The sequence below is a fragment of the Thermobia domestica genome, chromosome 8 (genome assembly GCF_964235325.1).
Source record: "Thermobia domestica chromosome 8, izTheDome1.hap1.1, whole genome shotgun sequence".
Classification (NCBI taxonomy): domain Eukaryota; kingdom Metazoa; phylum Arthropoda; class Insecta; order Zygentoma; family Lepismatidae; genus Thermobia; species Thermobia domestica.
This window is the reverse complement of record NC_137461.1, coordinates 34293555-34314054: the sequence shown is the minus strand read 5'-3', so window position 1 is coordinate 34314054 and position 20500 is coordinate 34293555. Positions and strand designations below refer to the sequence as shown.

The following is a 20500-nucleotide window of genomic DNA, read 5'->3' as shown; positions in this document are numbered from 1 at the left end:
AACACAAGATATACATTGTTTCAATTTTCACAAAGATACGTAGGAAAAACTAGTTTACAGGGTGATGGAGATCGATTTAAAAGATGCCTTACGCCTTACATGGTTTGGATTGAATTCACTATTTTGGGATAAGAAAAAAGTAGCTGAATCGGTCTTGACGTGATAAAAATTTATTTATTAGCGATTGTGAGAGGTTTTACTTAGCTCCAGTCAAGAACAACAGGTATCCTGAAACTAGGGATGCCAATCGTCAAAAAGGATTTTTCGAAAACGGAAAATCGAAAAATATTAATTTTTCGTAAAACAAAAAACTCACTTCATTTCATTTGTTAAGTCCAAATTATACTATGCATAAGAAATAACGTCTTATAAAACGGCTATTTTTGTCTGCCTGTCTGTCTATCCGTTAGTCTATCGACAGGCGTCACAGCAAGAGCAGAGAGAAATAACGAGAAGCGGAACACGAATAGATTCATCTAATCCATCTACCTTCTACGTATTTAATCCGGTAGATCCACCACTTACATTGTTGATCAGCCTATAGAAGAAATGGTAATAAATGGGAAAAGCGTTTTTTTTTTTAAATCGATATTAGTGTGAGCGTCAGTTGACCTAACTTTTGTGCCCTGGTCCTGGCTCAGGGCCTATAGTTCCTGACCCAGGGAACATGGCCCGGCGGTGAATAGAACCCCTTTAAGTTTTGGCAAGGGTACATTGGCTCACTCCCTAATTTTGGGGCGGTTAATGCTACTACACCCATTAAAGTTCAAAATACTGAATTGTTATTATAGTATATAAATCGGTTTAATAATTACCTAGCAGGTGCCAAGTTCTAAAATTTTACACAATCATAATAACCTTACAAGTAAACGGTCCAAATGGATGAATCGAGTTGCGGGATGAAACATAGTGCGCTTGAGAGAGGATGTGAAAATGTATGTATGTGGAACGTTATAGCGACTGAGTGCCATAAGAAACGCAGGGGGTCAAAGCTGGTGAGAGAAGGGCTATGCTGTGTTATAGAAATACATCAAATAAACTGCTGAATCCTGGAAATAGTGAAAGATAGACAACGCAAACGGTGGTACTTTCAGATATTGGCGAAAGAAGAATGTGCAGAGTAGATCACCAAGTTACTCCGTTGATATCCAACTGATATATTATTACATTATTATTATTATCAAATTTCACTGTTAGTTTTCTTGGATTGTAGATATGTTTAACTTGCATGTGTTTTCGTGATAACACGACTTTCGACATATGAGTATCAGTCTCCTAGATTTTCGTAAATAATCATAAAGATGATCCCAAATCCTCCAAATAAGCACAGATAGTGATCACTAAAGTCCACAATTGACTTTTTGAAAACGGGTTGGCCCTAATTAATATATCACATGACTACCTTTCCATTTCATAATATATCAGATATTTCAAAATGGCAGTTTTCAAGATGCCGGAGGAAATTTGTGATCTACTCTGCCCATTCTTCTTTCGCCAATATGTGAAACTACCACCGTTTGTGTTGTCTTTCTTTCAGTATTTTCACGATTCAACAGTTTATTTGATGTATTTCTATAACATAACATAGCCCTTCTCCCACCAACTTCAACCCCCTCCCCGACCGTTTCTTATGGAGTTCAGCCGCTATAATTTTGCACATATACATATTTTCACATCCTCTATCAGGCGCACTATGTCTCATCCCGCAACTCGATTCAGCCATTTCGACCCTTTACTTGTTAGACTGTCAGTTGTCCCAAGTTTCAAAATGCTAAGGCGATACAGTATATTAGATCAACATTCTCAAATTTGAATTTTGACAATTATGTACTGAAGGAAGGACTCAGATCAACGAAATTTACCAGAACTATATAGATCAATTACGAATTTATTTTTATTTTTTGACAGCTACAAAATTTGAGGGTGGGTAAATCTAATTTTCCCTGTCTCAAGGTATACATGCACAATGAAAGACAATGGGACCTCGTATTCATAGATATTATTATACGGTACAATCTATCTTAGTAAACGTTAAGCTCAACATTCAAATTTCGTGTCCCATACTAATCCAATTTTACCATCGGGGACGCGATGGCTCACTGATAGAGCGTTCACCTCCGGTGCTTGTGGTCCCAGGTTCGATTCCAGCTCGCGCCGTGTGAACAAACACCGTTTGGTTTTTTTCGGGGTTCACCCGTCTCCTCCCACTTTCTTCATTCCACCATTCCATTCATCTCTCATCATCACCATCTCCTTTAGCCTAACCGGCATAAGCGTGGGACGTAAAACTCAAAAATTTCATTTCATTTTTCATTTTCAATTTTACCCTCAAAATTTTAATCTCCCGCTAAATATAAAATATTACTTTTGACAAGATATTTTGGAAAATTTTAAACTCATAAGAATAATGAAAAAAACAAGTCCATGCAAATTTCAAAAATAATATTCTATATTCAAGTCCTAGAGAACATTGAGAACATTTACTATATATCTACACGACTACGTGATACTATATATATTTTGGGAAATGTTTACTCGTAGAAGAGAATAAGCAGATACATCCAAATTTACAAAGTTAGGTATTTGAGTCCCAGACAAGTTTACCAAAAATTGTTTTCGACATTTCCCAAATTAAAGAAGTGGTCCTATGTACCCTTCCTAAATTTTACAAAAGAAGCATCAATGTTTCCACGTCCAATCAAAAACAGAATGGACCCATATGTACTAACCCATATAATCATATAACGTGTTAAATGCTCATTAAGGAACATAAATTACGTTAATCACCAACCACGTGGCTATACCTGTATTTGGTAATTTGTTACCCACAGAAGAAGATAATTTGTAGCAGCCAACTTTACAGTGGTATGTATTTGAGTCCTAGAGAATATTTACAATTTTTTTTATTTTTGGAGAAGTCTCAGATTTAGTGCTATGTACCCTTCCTGAAGGTTGAGAGGTACTACAAAGAGAACAGACTCTTATACACTCATATAAAGATATAAAAAAGTAAGGTATTATGAAACATGATTAAATAGATTTTTAAAAAATGAATTTTTGGTAATGTTATACCTATGAAAAGGAACGAGATGAACCATCTAAGCTTACAGTAATATATATTTGGACCCCAGAGAACATTTATCAAATTTTGTTTCATGACAATTTCCAAGTTTAAGGGGTGGTTCTAATTATCTCTCCCAAGATTTAAGAGGAGTGCTTCAATCTAGTTATGCTGTATGAAAGGATACTCGTCTATATAACCATTTAAGGCATCAAAGAAGATAACATAGGTAAAATCCTTAGAAAGATAAATTTTGGACAATTTATTAACCATGAAAGGGAATGAGATCGATCAACTGAAATTAATAAGGACATAGCCCGGTCCTATGCTACCATACCAAACTTTTACATTTGTCAATTTCCAAAATTTGATGGTGGTGGTTCCACGTACCCATCAAAAGACTTAGGTAGTGGACTAACCTAGACCTGCCAGAACTTAGTTGGAATGGTCCTCTGTCCCCTGAGCCAGAGACCTAAGTGTACAAAACTTAGGTCAACTAGCACTCATGCTTTTTCGATTCAGTATCCCAAGAGTACATACCATTCCCACCGTTATGTCTGTGTTAAATCTGGAAGTGGTGGAAATACCCCACTACTGTTTTTTAAGAAGAAACAGTAAACATCTCAAAATTAAGCGTCTAATCTTGATCTTGATCCCTCTACACAAAATGGTAGTAGCAAAACGGTGGTAGCATTTCCAGTTTCGGCATTGATCGTCGTGTTGAAAAAAGATAGCGAGTTGAAGTTATCGATATGGATTCAGTGCTGCAGGATTAGTGTACATCTCCAACTATATTACCCTATTACAACCAAAAGTGATAAAAACTTAATACCATATCCGGTTACAATTTTAATTCTCATAGTGCGAAGAAGGTAGAAATGGGCGACAAATATTTTTGAATACATAAATGCATAATCTTAAAGGAAGTTTTCCGTCTCTCCCCGCTGGTGTAATGTCTAGCGCACGTTCCCCTTGGTGTGCTTAGTTCCGGGTTCAATTCCCGATTGGGAAACATTGGACTTACTACGGTTGGTCGGATTCCGCTTTACATTGTAGGTCCACGTCTCGTAAAATCTCTGTCCTGGAAAGGGACGCTGAACTGAATAAACAACCAAAGAAATAAAAATGTCATCTCATAGTATCCTTCTACCGAAATGAGAAGTAGTAAAAAATAATATGAAAACCCACTAGTTTAATATTTGAATTCACGTTTCATGAGATCATTATAGTTAGACATTTCTCTCTGTTCTACTGTTTAAAAAAGATCTTTGAATCAAATAAACCATTCAGTAGTGTTTTGTTAGTACTAATTTGTATATTTTTCGAAAGCAACTGTTTTATTTTTTATACGAACAAGGAAAGTACTTGGACTCGAACGGGTGAATACGCACGAAAAGGAAAGCATGTGTAATGTTAACACCTCGGAAGCAAACAGTGATGCTCGTTTTTCTGCAAGATGCTGTAAACGTCCGCAGGAGCAGGGCAAAGTAGAATACGTGCCTTAGCTTCAGAGCGTCTATAAATCTGACACTGGGGGCGCTGTGCCTCAGTAGTAGAGCGTTCACCTCCGGTGCTTGGGGTCCCTGGTTCGATCCCAGCTCGCGCCGTGTGGACTTTGTGGTAGACAAACACCGTGATCGTGGGTTTTCTCGGGGTTCTCCCGTTAACTCCCACTTTCTTCATTTCACTCATTTCTCATTATCACCGTCTCCTTTAGCCTAACCGGCATAACCGTGGGACGTTAAACTTAAAGATTTCATGTCATTTTCAAAGTCTGATCCTGGGCCATTTTTTGCGGAAAAAGACTGGGTGGATGGAAAAATGAGCGAACACGTGTCCCTTTATTTTTAAGGACACACATTTTGAATGAAAAAATTGTATCTCACGGTCGTCCGGAGGGTCCCAGATATGACCTACCTCACAATTTTCAAATAATAAGGAAGATCAAGTGGTATATCGTTTGAAATGTATTGTAAAAAGAAACAAGATGAAGCAAGTCCCGAGTTTCTACGGTCACCCTGTAGAAAATAGTAGGCACTCAAAATGTCAACACAGTTGTCATAAAATAGTCTGTGACCACCATTTTACATAGATGCTTATACAAACTCGGGACTTGTGGCAACTTTTCAAAATACTTTTCAACGATATACTACTTGCCCCCTTACCATTTGAAAATTGTGAGGTGGACCCAGTTTAGGACCCTCTGGGGGACCCAGGGGCATATACGTTTTTATTCAGCGTGTGCGCCACGAAACATAATGAGATATGTGTGCGGTGATGTTTCCATCCACTCAATCGCTTCCACAAAAATGGCCCGGGGTCAGACTTTATAGACGTCCTGAAGTTATGGCACGTATTCTACTTTTCTTTGCTTTTGCGGAAGTTTACAGCTTCTTGCAGAAAAACGAAGCTTCCGGGGTGCTAATATTACACATGCTTTCCTTTTTGTGCGTATTCACCGGTTCGAGTCTAAGTACTTTCCTTGTGAGTTATTTACGGAAAATAAAAGAGAAGATTATTATCTTAGTGAGAAGCCTTAAGCATTAGTATCAGTAAATCACTGTATATTTATGTTTTGTTAAAATAAATTTATTGCACAGTCGTATTGATACTTTCCTGATCAATTTATAGATGGATTATTTTGTAATATTTAGTCTTGTTTTCATAAATTATGGAATATGTTGTCGATAATGCATTACTAATCACTCTAGAGTATATATACATTTTGATATTGTAAAATATGAATTTTCACTGTTTAGTTTTAATAATCATTATTCCTAATTTGTATCAAGATAGCGATAAAATAAAACGTTTCAATACAAGCCCGAAACTAAGCGTGGAGGTGCATTAGGCTTAACATACTGTAACAAGAAATGATGACAGGTGAAAAAAAAAACAATACTTGATTAGATATTAAGAGACAATTGGAGAACTGAATTGCTTTCTATTAAAAGGGTGTATGTAACATTTTTCACAATTTTAAAGAAATGAATAATTTAGAGGTAAATGTAACGATTTGTGTTAAAAAGGAAGTGTGTTTCTTGAAACGTGTTATAAATATAAGGCATCTTTGTTTTTTGTTTTTTTTCATACACCAAACCATGTCATGAAAAGTTTTTGTCATTGTTTTTATTGCAGATACACCCTTTTAACAACAACAATAAAAGATTTAATTTCGAATTATCCTTGTAGAAACCAACTGGACTGATGTGTAAAAGAATTGATAAAGCTAAATTAATTTGGAGAAATTTTGAGAAACGTTTATTTAGTAGTGGGCTGACAGTTGTTCACAACGATAAATATAATTTCTTTTCAGAATATAATGAAAGAAATTAAGTTGTTGTATAATTTTCAACATTTGTTAAAATCAGTCTATCCGGAATTATTTTCTTTTCGATTTCTAACCCTTTGCTACACTCGACATCTTGTGTTTAAAGGGTAAATATATTGTTCAGTTGGCTTCAAATTTTACATTTCTTTCATGAGCGAGACTATATGATACGTACACTGAGAGTTTACAGCTTAATGTTGGATCGAAACCACAAGAGCTCTCAGAAAATCGAACTCACTCTCCCCGGCTAATCATATAGCCGCAGAGGAGTTCTGTAATTCAGATACGATTATGGCAATAGAAGTTATATTCAACAAATATGTCTTCTTTAGCAATCAGAGCTCCCTAGTACCTATATGGTTAGCGTGAGTGACTTCCCCGCGGGAGACTCGGGTTCGATTTCCGGTGGAAACAAGTGTGATTCGGATCCCACGTTAAGCTGTGGATTCATATCCGATGTAGCATCGCTTCTGAAAAGAACACTAAAATCAATAAAACAGAATTCAAATCTAGCACAAAGAAATCGCATTCAAATTTTGTCTCGAGTTCGCCGCCCAGCGTTTGAGGCAATTAACTAAGCAGGTTGCAGGCTATAAAATTTGAGATTTGACAGCGATATCACTCAAGAAAAGCAGCAAGATGTATACTGTACAAAACCTTTGCTTCATGCATTAAGTTGCAATTATTTTTTCATTATTACACCATTCGGTCGGTAACACTTCTTTAGTCTTACACCAGATTCTACCGAGAGCTGAATGCTCTGACTAAACTTCGAAACTTCTTCGAAGTTAAAAAGCATGTATTGATAACGTCACAGAGCACTTCCTAGATAGGTACTGATCTATAGTAACAGTACAGGATGAAGTGTAAGCGACAGAACTCGCTAATAATTTAACATTTACAAGAAGGGAATAATGGAAATACTTTTGTTCACGGTGCATGTGTAGATGTCCTCCAGATGAGTTACTTATAGAACTCTAATCGATTTGACTATTCGGAATTTTCTACGCTTCACAGTTTTGTTGAGTCTAGTGTCCATTACTGTTTTAAAAAATCGTAAGTATTGGTCTCAAGTGCGCGGGGCTCCGGGTAGTTTCCCGGTTCGTGTAAAGGCCACCACACTGTTGACTCCCACCTGGAATATCGTTGGACTACAAGATGAAAGTATGGTTATTGATTCAATTCTCAGAAGTAAGAGGCTATATTCCCCCATAGCAAGATATTTTAGTTTCTCCAATGCAGCGCTGCCATCAAACAATCCTTCTACATCTGTTAGCAGAGATTGTCATCCTCCCTCATTTTGCCCTCATGCGGGGCGCCCTGACCCTCATTTTAGTAGTTGAGGGTGAGGGCGTTGGAGGGTGAGGGCGATAAAGTAATTGAGGGTGAGTGTGAGGGAGCGTGAGTGTGAGAGCGTCAATGGAGGGTGAGTGTGAGGGAGGGTGAGGGGAGGGCGTCAATGGAGGTTGAGTGTGATGGAGGGTGAGGGGCTCAATTGAGGGTGAGGGAGGGTTAGGAAAAATGACCATCTCTGTCTGTTAGACCACGAAGCATATATCAACTGATAAATCACTTCGATCGGAACAAAACGAGATGCTCTGGAGACAAGTTTGGTTGAGTTGAGTTGACTTTGAGTTTAACGTCCCGTTCAGCAGCGAGGCTATATGAGACGTGGACCTACTGATTAACATGGAATTCGAACCACCTGAGCTCCCGCCGGAAATCGAACCTGGGTCTCCCACGCCAAAGGTGCGTTCGCTAATCGCATAGCCACGTGCTTTGGGGACGAAATGTCATGCATATTTCTCGAGGAAATCGTGACGGAAACGGTGGCTAAATGGTAGAAGCCTTGCTTCTAGTGTGTATGATCCCAGACCAAATAATTTTATGGTGGAAAACATAAACCCTCATTGTCATGAAATTAAATGTGAAAAAAAAATAGAAAAAGAAAAGAAAAAAGAAAAGAAACTTGCCACAAATAAAGAAATAACTTAGATTTAAAATTGCTGAAGAAACGGTTATTTACTTGTGAGCAGGGATAATATCAAGACCGAAACTAATCTAGGTATCGTATCGAAATCTTGAGATGATACTGAGAGCAAGAAGGGTATTCGTAAATGTCATAGAGATAGGAAGTATTTCTGCAAAGGAAAGAAGATAAAAATAAAAAATAAGAAAATAAAAGACATCATAACGAATTTCACAAGAAGATCTAAGTAAGCTTTACGCTGCGACTAGGAAGTTTTATTATTCAGTTCAAAATCTCTTGTCATCGCGAATTCTGTCCAGGGACTTCAAGCTTAAAATCTATAAAACGATAATCATGCCAGTTGTTTTGTATGGTTGCGAAACATAATCGCTTACTCTGAGGGAAGAACATAGACTGAAAGTATTTGAGAACAAGATCCTGAGAGGAATATTCGGACCCAAGAGGAACGGGAATGGGGAATGGCGGAAACTTCATAACGAGGAACTATATAACTTATACGATTTACCAAACATTGCTAGGGTAATCAAATCTAGGAGGCTCAGGTGGGCACGTCATGTAGCCAGGATGTAAGAAAGTAGAAACGCTTTCAAAGTCTTGACTGGAAGACCAATCGGAAAACGACCATTAGGAAGACCTAGGCACAGACGGAAAGACAATATTAAGATAGATCTCGCGGAGATTGGAATACAAAGTAGAAACTGGATCCAGTTGGCTAAGGATAGAAGTTAGTGGAGAGCTTTTGTGAATGCGGCATTGAACCTCCGGGTTCCATAGGCCATAGATTTAGTTAGTTAGATGTTTAAAGTGTCATCTCGGACTTTCGAAAAATTGATTCTTAACTTAGAATCACGTTCAGTATTCACTGTAATTTAACTCAATCTCTTTAATCATATGTTCACAGACTAAGTTGAAAGTTCTACGATTCTCCGAACCTGAATTCTAGCTGCAAATGTATTCTTTGTTTCGTTATATTACAAAACTATCACAAAACGTCTGTGGTTATTTTAAGCACTTCTTTTCCTGACCTCATTAATAATTACTCTTATACATGTATTATATCTAAAATGCCTGCTAATTGTATCCGTTTTGCTTTTACCACTTTGTTCACAAGTGAAGCGAACCAGCAAACTGTTATCCCTAATGATCTAATTAACTGCTAGCTTAACTGTGCGTATCGTTATGGTTAGTTACGGATAACAAAACGTTTTCAAGGGTAGTTTTCATTATAAATATCGAGATTTGTTCCTATACTTTACAGTGTATTTAGGTGCTATATCTCACCAAACAGTTGTATATACTAAATTATCAAAATGCATTTGAAGGTAAGAAATTTATGTATTATTTATTGCATTGCATACATACAGTACATTATAATTGTTCAGGAAGCCGCAGTTACTCAATCATATAGAGCACCTTTGTTATATAAGAAAATTTGGTTAGATCAAAGCTCGCTCCAACTGGCTTTTAAGGTGGGTAAATAACATTTGCATAGCTTGTTTCTGGGTTCTCTATTTTCTTTCTAGTTTTTCATTTGCTCAACAACAAATACGCAATAAGAAAATTCAAGGCTATTGATTTTTTAATAGTTAAAAGATGAAAGGCCTAATATCTCCTCCCCAAACAAGAGAATCAAACTCAGTGTATAAGCACTTGCAAACCATTCTTAAAGGTATTTTCTTGCTTAGGTCCTGCACATGGCCCAAACAATAAATAAATTGTATCGTGTGTGTGTTGTACAAAATATGAACGCTCTATGTTTTATGTGAAACAGAAGAGAGAGAGAGAAAGTCGGGCAGAAAGGTACGTATCAGAAGATTTAGGAAGAGTGAATATTGAAGTACGATATTACAAGATATTATAATCATGTGCATCTCACGGTTACTAACTAACAAAAGAAAATGTTTCACCTCCCATTCAGGGCTGTATTTACGATTTGCCAACATGGACCATGTGCCGGGACAGTAAGTTTTCTGGCTCCGATAATATACTGTATTATTTTCTATTATTGTTTATATATATTATTATTAGTATGTTATAATATTTATCTATATATTATTATTTATTTATCACATGTACTTTTATTTTTCACTTCTATTAATAGAGCCTATATAAATTATTCACTTTACTCTTTCCAATTTTCTACATCGATATTTATTGATATACTTTTATGGCATAAGGCAACAAAAATGTTAAATCCGACCTTACCTATACCGTATTTCCTACTGAAAATACTGACGATTTTCTATTCATGTAACTTTAATGTTCTAAGTTACCCTTAGAATGAAATATATTACTTGAATAAGTATAAATATAAATTAGAGTAGCCTACATGGGTCTCAAAATTATAATGCAGTTATTGTACTTGAAACAATGTTGCCGTCCGTATCAAAATCCTGCATATTATTGAAATACGTCAAGAAAATGTAATTATGGAGACGAATCGAAAAAATGAGATGATGGGACCGAAAAATTATGAGAACATGTTCAGAAAGAAGTAATATTTGAAACAATTCCAAATAGAACATAAAGCTATTAAGGGTCTGTACTTTTTAAGAAAGTGTGAAAAAAATAGGAGTTGAGTTGATTTTGGGTTTAATGTCTCTTTCAACAGAGAGGTTATATGAGACGGAGGTCTACTGATTAACGTGGAATCCGAACCACATGAGCTCCAGCCGGAAATCGAACCCGGATTTTCCATGGTAGAAATAAAAAAAAGTAAGAATAAGTAGAGGAAGATCGTTGATATTAAATGATACTTATAAGGAACTTGCTATGTCGAAACAAATATATGCGCGAAGAAACTCTGTAGAATATATAGCTACAGAGTTTTTAATTAGCAGTAAGTAATTGCAAAATACCTTTAAAGATGGTGGTGGTGGTGCTCAAATAGAAAAGTAAGCTCCTCCGTGGCTAAGCGGTTAGCGTGAGCGCCTTTGGCGTGGGAGACCGGGATAAGATTCGCGGCGGGATCTCATGTGGTTCGAATTTCACGTTAATCAGTAGATCCAGTCTCATATAGCCTGGTTGCTGAAAAGGACGTTAAATTCAAAATCAACTCAACTCAACTCACATCGAAAAGTATTTTTAAAGTTTTATCTTAAATTGAATTTAAAGAAGCAGTAGTGACCAATATAGGACACGACAGAACGTCATGCTTATCTTTTCAATGTATTTTGGTATGGAGTGACAAAATTCACAACAATTTACTAAAATTGAGATTAACCGACTTTTCTTTCAAATATCTACAGCACCCGTATTATCTCTCCACGTGTTTTATAATTGTTCATTGGGAGGCACTGTGGCTGGTAGGGAGCTTCCCTCTGATGCAATGAATTTGACCCCAGGCTAGTGCCAGATTTACGTATAACCTAAACAAGTTATAGCTTAGGGTCCCACTCTCTTGGGAGCCACAAAATCTAAAGAAAAAACTGAATATACATTTCCAAAGTATAAGAAAATCTATAAATAAAATTAAATTTACGCACACGTAACAACGGCGAATCCTGTTGTGTAGGCTTATTTACTGTAAGTAATGGGGCCCCTTCTGCCAGTCTGCTTCCTAAATTATCACCAGCTTCTTCACTTCTGTATATACGATCCCTATGTTCAGCTGGACATATAATTGGTCTCATTACCTTTAACAGCTTAGGAACCCACTAAACCTAAATCCGACTCTGCCCCAGGCTTTGTGAGCTTATGGGGAACAACATAATATCCGTGAGTTTTCAGTCTCTAGTTTTCGTCAATGTACTCTCCAGTTTGTCCCCACATTCTCATTCCACAAATACTTTGCTAATAATTTACGTCAACAATTGTTCGGTTCCTTGAACCTAAAACGCACATCCGTGAGGCGTCAGAAACAAAGGTTTTATTCCGTTTTTTTTTTTTTTTTTTTAATTGTTCACTATTTACATATCTATTAAGGGACACATTAATGAGTTTCTATTTCTTCATTGTTCCAGGCTATGCTTTTGGTAGCAGCTATTTTCGTATGCGCAGCTGTTGCATATCCTTATCCAGGAATACCACAAAATGGTGCAGCTGAACCACTTCAGCAAAAAACGGGCGAAGGAAAGAATACAGAGGACCTTAAAGGAGATAATACGTTTGGTTTTGGATACTCCTTCCATGGTAATTAGAAACATTACATAAAGGCTTGAAATCCAGATTAAGCCACCTCCACTGTTTATTATTTGAGTGAGAGTGTTGTACAAGTTTCCTATATCTGGGATTATTTCAATGGATACCTAACTATTAATGCTTTAGTTGCCCAGTTACTTAATTCTAGTTAAACTTAATTCTAGTTTACTGTAAGATTAGACTAGCCCGACACAACAGGATTAGACTTATATCAACCGATAGATCATATTGATTACATATGTAAAGATTAGACTTATATCAACCGATAGATCATATCGATTAGATATGTAAAGATTAGACTTATATCAACCAATGGATCATGTAAAGTTTAGACTTATATCAATTGGTTTAGACTTATACCAACCGATTTAGACTTATATCATATAAATTTTAGACTTGTATCGAAGTTTAGACTTATATCAACCGATAAAATATGTAAAGATTAAACTTATAGCAACCGGGTTAGACTTATATCAACGGGTTTAGACTTATATCAACCGGTTTAGACTTATATCGAAGTTTAGACTTATATCAAAAGATAAAATATGTAATTATTAGACTTATAGCAACCGGTTTAGACTTATATCAACGGGTTTAGACATATCATGTAACCTTTAGACTTATATCAACCAGTTTAGACTTATATCAAAGTTTAGACTTATATCAACCGATAAAATATGTAAAGTTTAGACTTATATTAACCGATAGATCATATCAAGCAGAACAATATGAAATAATTTGTACTCAGTCTCAGACGTACCTTTCATGAAAAGCATATTTATGGCGCTTAAAATAGTCATTCCTTGCCAATAATTTATTTATAGCCCAACATGTATGAGGGATTACGTCCCTCAACAAGTGAAGTTGGGGAGGAAGAAAGGAAGGGGGAAGGGAAAAAATAAAATAAGACCTGTATGTTAGATGTCATCCTGGGATTTACCCGATGTCAATAAGAACAATCCAGAGAAAATCTCACTCAGGAGGACAGGCTTGAGAAAAGTTGTGACAACTTTTCTACCGACTACCTTCCTAATAATATCATATTCCTAATAATCCGAAGAAACCAAATGTTGACTAAGAGCATAGAATACATGTTATTATTCGGTTCAAAAACTTTTGTCCTCTCGAATTCTGTCGTGGAATTTGAAGCTTAAAATATATAAAACGATAATCATGCCTGTTCTTCTGTACGGTTGAGAAACATGGTCGCTTACTCTGATGGAAGAACGAAGACTGAAAGTATTCGAGAACAAGAATCCTGAGACCAATATTTGGAACCAAGAGGAACGGGAATGGGGAGTGGTAGTAACTTTATAACGAGGAACTGCATAATTTGTACCGTTTACCAAACATTGTTAGGGTCATCAAGTCTAGGAAGCTCAGGAGGGCAGGTCGTGTAGCCACAATGCAATATAGTAGGAACACTTTCAAAATTTTAACTGGGAGTCTAATCGGAAAAAGGACCATTCGGAAGACCCAGGCACAGATGGGAGGACAGTATAAAGACGGATCTTGCATAAATAGGAATGCAAAGCAGAAACTGGATCCAGTTGGCTAAGGACAGAAGTCAATGGTTAATTTTTGTCAATGCGCCGTTGAACTTCTGAATTCCATAGACCATAGAGCTACTTAGTACCTTCCTTATAATAACTGATAGCCTTTATTCTACTGATACAGATTCTTTATTTATCTGTGCACTACAAGATGAAAAGTACACTCATAATTAGTATATCTGGAACTTGTCTGTTGTTTGTCTCCCAGTAACGGTGGTTCATATCGTCCTAACAGTGACCCACAATCTATTAGTTCTGCCGTATCGTGACAAAACGCTGTAACTTTGGCGCAGCAGTTTTGCGAAAAAGAGCCGTAAAGTTTTCATCCGAAACTGTGACCTGTATCGTGTAGAACCAGGTTAACTAGGCAATAATGGTCAACCATTAATTTTCACCAAATTTAATCACACAACATGCATTTACGTAACATTACATGTAACCACGTGTTTTCAAAGTCAAGATACACTGGTTCTACAAGATACAGATTACATTTTCGGATGAAAACTTTACGGCTCTTTTTCGCAAAACTGCTCCGCCAAAATTACAGCGTTTTGTCACGACACGGCAGAGTTGTACTGCTATATGAACCTTCCTCCAATCACGTAGCACTATCGTCTCAAGAAGAAGATATTGGCGCTGGTGATTGGTTGCTGATGACTTCATATCTTTGAGTGCACTTGACTGTTGCAATGTCACGCCACTAAGCAAAAGCTGTACATCCCTCAATGATTGGGGAAGTTAAGGAAGTCTGCTCGAAATTGCAACACGGTATTAACTCCACGTGCTTCCAGATTAGTGAAGGATGAAGAAGTGGGTTGGACCAGGCTAAGAGAAACAGCAACAAAACTACAGTTGTTCAGGTACAATGACGATACAAAAAATGTATCTAAGAGGACCAGAGTCCGTGTAACGTGGGTTCCTGTCACCACGGCATGGCGCGTCCTCAGGTTGCGGATCGAGGAGAAGGCCTCTAGATATAGAGGTTAGCTGCGAATATACTGAATAAGCAGTCGCGGACAGACGACTAGGAGTGGTCCTCCAGCTTGGGGGTTTGGGTAAGGCTAACACCCTCATCCTGTAAAAAAAGGTACTTGTTCAGAAACATTCACAAAAGCCTCGGACAAGGACTGATAACTTGGCACGACATCAGCAAAAGAAAATGGACATGAGATTTGGAACATGGAATATTAGAAGTCTTTATAGGGCAGGCGCGTTAAAATCTGTAACGAGTGAGTTAGAGAAATACAAGATGGACTTAGTAGGAGTTCAGGAAGTTAGGTGGGAAGGAAGTGGATCTGAGAATTCCGGAAATTTTACGTTCTTTTACGGGGAAGGAAATAAAAATCACCAGTTAGGAACAGGGTTTTTCGTTCACAAACGAATATTACCAGCAATTAAACGGGTTGAATTTGTTACTGACAGACTTTCTTTTATTACTCTTAAGGGACGGTGGTGTGATATTATTGTCTTAAATGTACATGCTCCAACTGAAGATAAGGGTGACGATATAAAAGATAGTTTTTACGAAGAAGTGGAACGGATATTTGACCAACTCCCGCGATACCATATGAAGATTCTATTAGGGGATTTCAATGCGAAGGTAGGACGAGAGGATATTTTCAAACCGATTATAGGGAACGAAAGTTTGCATAAGGAAAGTAATGACAACGGTGTGAGACTCGTGAACTTTGCAACATCCAAAAACCTAATCGTGAAGAGTACAAAATTCCCACATCGCGACGTTCATAAATACACTTGGACATCACCAGACGGAAAAACACATAATCAAATTGATCACGTTTTAGTAGATAGAAGAAGACAATCTAGCATAATTGACGTCCGGTCGTTTAGAGGGGCTGATTGTGACACTGATCACTACCTGGTAGCAGCGATAATACGGGAGAGGTTATCGTTGAATAAATGTAATACTCAATGCCCGAAAACGGAGAGATTTAATTTAAAGAAATTAGAAGAGAGCCAGGTAAGAGAGGAATACCAGATTGAAGTTTCGAATAGATTCTCGGTTTTAGAAGACTCGGAGTGCACTAGTGTTGAGGATACTTGGATTGAAATTAGAGATAGCATTAAAAGTTCAGCAATAGAAAAATTGGGACACGCGGAAATACGTAGGAACAAACCATGGTTCGACCAAGAATGCATTAAACTAGTAGAGAAGAGAAAACAGGCAAAATTACGGTGGCTACAAAATCCGAATGAAATAACTACACAAAATTTCGCAGATATCAGGCGGGAAACTTCCAAAACTTTTAGAAGAAAGAAACGGGATTTTTTGAAAGCTAAAATTAAGGAACTTGAAGATAATAGTAAAAATAAAAATATTCGGGACATGTATAAGGGGATCAGCGAATTTAAGAAAGGTTATCAACCTCGTGCTTATATATTAAAGAAATCTGACGGAACAGTTCTCACTGATACGGATAGCCTCCTAAATAGATGGAAAGATTTCTTTGACGATTTGCTGAACACGCAGCCAAAAACTAATGTGCGTGGAAAAAAGGAGATACACACCGCAGAACCCTATATTCCAGAACCCAATCGAATAGAAGTGGAAGCCGCTATAAAGAAATTAAAGAAACACAAATCTCCGGGTGTAGATGAAATTCCGGCTGAGTTAATTTTAGCTGGAGGCGAAAAATTGTGGAACAAGATACACAAACTCATTCTCCTTATCTGGAACAAGGAAGAATTGCCACAAGAGTGGAAAGAGTCAATCATTGTTCCAATTCACAAGAAAGGCGACAAAACTGACTGTAATAATTATCGAGGCATTTCTCTTCTGTCAACATCCTATAAAATCCTTTCAAATATTCTGTTAGCAAGATTGACCCCATACGCAGATGAAATTATTGGAGATTATCAGTGCGGATTTAGACGAAATCGATCAACTATCGACCAAATATTTACCATTCGCCAAATACTCGAAAAGAAGTGGGAATACAATACCCCGGTACATCAACTATTTATTGATTTTAGAAAGGCTTACGACTCGGTTAGGAGAGAAACATTATACAACGTTCTTACAGAGCTTGGAATACCGAGAAAGCTAATTAGATTAATTAAGATATGTTTAAGTGAATCCCAAAGTAAAGTGCGGGTAGGAAAATTTTTGTCCACGAGCTTCCACGTCGAAAATGGCCTGAAACAAGGAGATGCGTTGTCGCCATTATTATTTAACTTTGTGCTGGAATACGCCATAAGGAAAATCAAAGATAGCAACCAGGGCCTAGAGTTGAACGGCATTCACCAGGTTATGGCATATGCTGATGATGTAAATTTAATAGGGGATGATAGGAGAACAGTAGAAATAAATGCAGAGATATTATTAAACGCTTGCAGGGACATGGGTTTAGAAGTAAATGCAGAGAAAACTAAATACATGGAAGTGCGTCGGGACCGTAATACGGCAAATTGTGGAGGCGTTAAAATATTAAATAATACTTTTGATAAAGTGGATACTTTCAAATATTTAGGATCAATATTAACAGACGAAAATCATATTCACGAAGAAATTAAATGTCGACTAAAAGCAGGGAATTCGTGTTACTATTCGGTTCAAAATCTCTTGTCGTCGCGAATTCTGTCGAGGAATTTGAAGCTTAAAATATATAAAACGATAATCATGCCTGTGGTTTTGTATGGTTGCGAAACATGGTCGCTTACTCTGAGGGAAGAACATAGACTGAAAGTATTTGAGAACAGGATCCTGAGAAGAATATTCGGACCCAAGAGGAACGAGAATGGGGAATGGCGGAAGCTTCATAACGAGGAACTACATAGTTTATACGGTTTACCCAACATTGTTAGGGTCGTCAAGTCTAGGAGGCTTAGGTGGGCAGGTCATGTAGCTAGAATGGAAGAAAGTAGAAACGCTTTCAAAGTCTTGACTGGTAGACCCATAGGAAAACGACCATTAGGAAGACCTAGGCGCAGATGGGAGGATAATATTAAGATGGATCTCGCAGAGATAGGAATACAAAGTAGAAACTGGATCCAATTAGCTAAGGATAGAAGTCAGTGGAGAGCTTTTGTGAACGCGGCATTGAACCTCCGGGTTCCATAGGCCATAGAGTTAGTTAGTTAGTTAAGAGGACCAGAGTCAAATTCTTTTTCTAACGATGTAAGACACTTTCTGTATAGAAAGACCGGGTGTAGAAGGTATTACAACAATCTAAACGAAACATTGAACTTTAGGCTGAGAGCAATAAAGTTTTGCAGTCCTGAATATAAAGAGATTTTAATACCTCAGAGCTACACAAAATGGATTTAGATGCTTTCTTCAATCACTGATGCAATTGTAGAATAGCCATTAATATTTTGAAAATGTCTCTTTTATATTTTGAAGAAACTTGATCATTTCCTGTGAAGTATTATTATTATTATTATTATTATTATTATTATTATTATTATTACTACTACTACTACTACTACTACTAATAATAATAATAATAATATAATCAGTTTTATTATGAATATGAAAATTAATCCAATAAATCTTGATTTTTTCAGCATTTCCATTCTTTCCTTTCTGGGGATAAAACAACTCAAGAACAAATACAGGATAAATTCGGCAAAGGATGATTTCTTACGGTTATTCAATATGGTAATCATATACTGTAGCGTTTATTTTATAGAATTAACTGAACTTTATTGAACTGAGTTACAACTTGTAAATATCACGCATAACTATTTCTCTTATGTAGATTGTTGTCTGTTAATTAGTTTAATAAATTAATGAATCAATAAGCAGTGTCTATTCTTTCATTTCCTCTCCCGAGATTTGAAGTGTGAGATTTCTTTTTCTTCACCCACACTCTTGGAATAACCAATTCAATTATCTTTGTCTGCAAGACCATCAGTATGATGAATTAACAAACTATATACTTTTACTCTTTAAATATTTGTGTATAATATATTGTAATGAAACGCCATATTCAGAGGTAGTAAGAAGACAATTATTTGTCGTTTTGCTCACATAAAGTAACACCGTAGGGGAAAAAAAGTTTTTTGATTACAAATAAATTCATGCCAAAAACATTCCATAAAACTAGCATGCGGTCTGTAAAATGTTTGCCTCTCTTTTAGTTGTGCCTCTAATACATTAATACAAGAAACCAAAGTAAAGTATGTAAAATTATATGTATATATCACAAAGACCCTATATACATAATTACATCTTTAAGTCATATACAGAATGTTTCAAAACAACGCCAATAACGTCTGGGAGGTGATTCCTACCATCAAGATAAGACAAAAAGTATAGACCGACCTGGGTGCACAAATGCTTGCTTTCAGAGTTACAGGCTGCCGAAAAGATTTTTTAAAAACATAACTTTAAATGTCCATAGCCACAAAACTATGATATCTACCGTAGTCGGGTCAAGACTTCACTTAAGAACTAATATTTGCGCTATACACAGATACATGTTTCAGAATCCTAAGGTACTCACGCAACAATTTTTATAGAGAGAGTTTGGCTACGGGAAACTACCTCTGTAAAAATTGTTGCGGAATTACCTCAGGATTGTGGAAATTGGATATTTGGATAGGGTACATACTAGTTCCTTAGTAACGTATTGACCTGAGTACGGTAATACCCATAATTTTGGAGCTATGGACTTTTAAAGTTGATTTCTTCATGTTTTTGGCAGCCTATAACTCCGAAAGGAAGCATTTGTGCATCTAAGTTGGTCTATAGTTTTTCTTTCATCTTGGTGTTAGTAATCACCTCTCAAACATTGTCGGTGTTGTTTTGAAACACCCTGTATGTATATATGAATGCGAAGTGTATTCTATTCTTATAAAATTCTCCGCTTGAAATAGGAGTGCCAACTAAAATATAATGCAAGGAGTCGCCCAGGATTCGATTTGTTTGATATCATTCCGGTGTTCACGGTAGTTTCTAACAAAATGACAAATGCTTTTATATTTTGCTTGCCATGAAATAAATTAATATTGGCGAGAAATTTAGAAAATATTGTTTGTGCTTGGAAATTTAGTTCAAATTATTAATTCACTTGTATTCCAGGGAGGGATAATAGCACTCTTTTGCCTACCTCGCGAACATCCATGACTATTCCCACTTACAAAAAGAGCAATAATTTTTCACAAATCACAATAACTACAATAACAACAAACATATAAACAAAGGGCCAATCAACATTGCACTATAGTAATCAACAACGTATCAACTAGGTTTTGAAATCATCTTCTATCTGTAAACATCATCGTATTGACGAACCATGACAGATTGTGATTTTATCAGGAAAAAGTTCTGGTATGATGGCATCTATCTAAACATTTCATCATACCGAATCTTGTTTTGGCCCCCCCCCGTAGCGTAGTCGCTAACGCTCTCGCGTTCGGTGCGAGCAGTCCCGGGTTCGATTGCCGGTGGGGTGCTCGGT

General features: G+C 36.8%; 1 long non-coding RNA gene across 1 annotated transcript; it reads left to right on the top strand.

Annotated features, from left to right (window-relative positions):
* The first annotated feature begins 9647 nt into the window (after positions 1-9647).
* On the top strand, positions 9648-18836 carry LOC145691612 (uncharacterized). The gene is made up of 3 exons (XR_014132427.1): positions 9648-9704; positions 12345-12513; positions 18603-18836. It is a non-coding gene; the product is annotated as an uncharacterized LOC145691612 (long non-coding RNA).
* The last annotated feature ends 1664 nt before the right edge of the window (positions 18837-20500 follow it).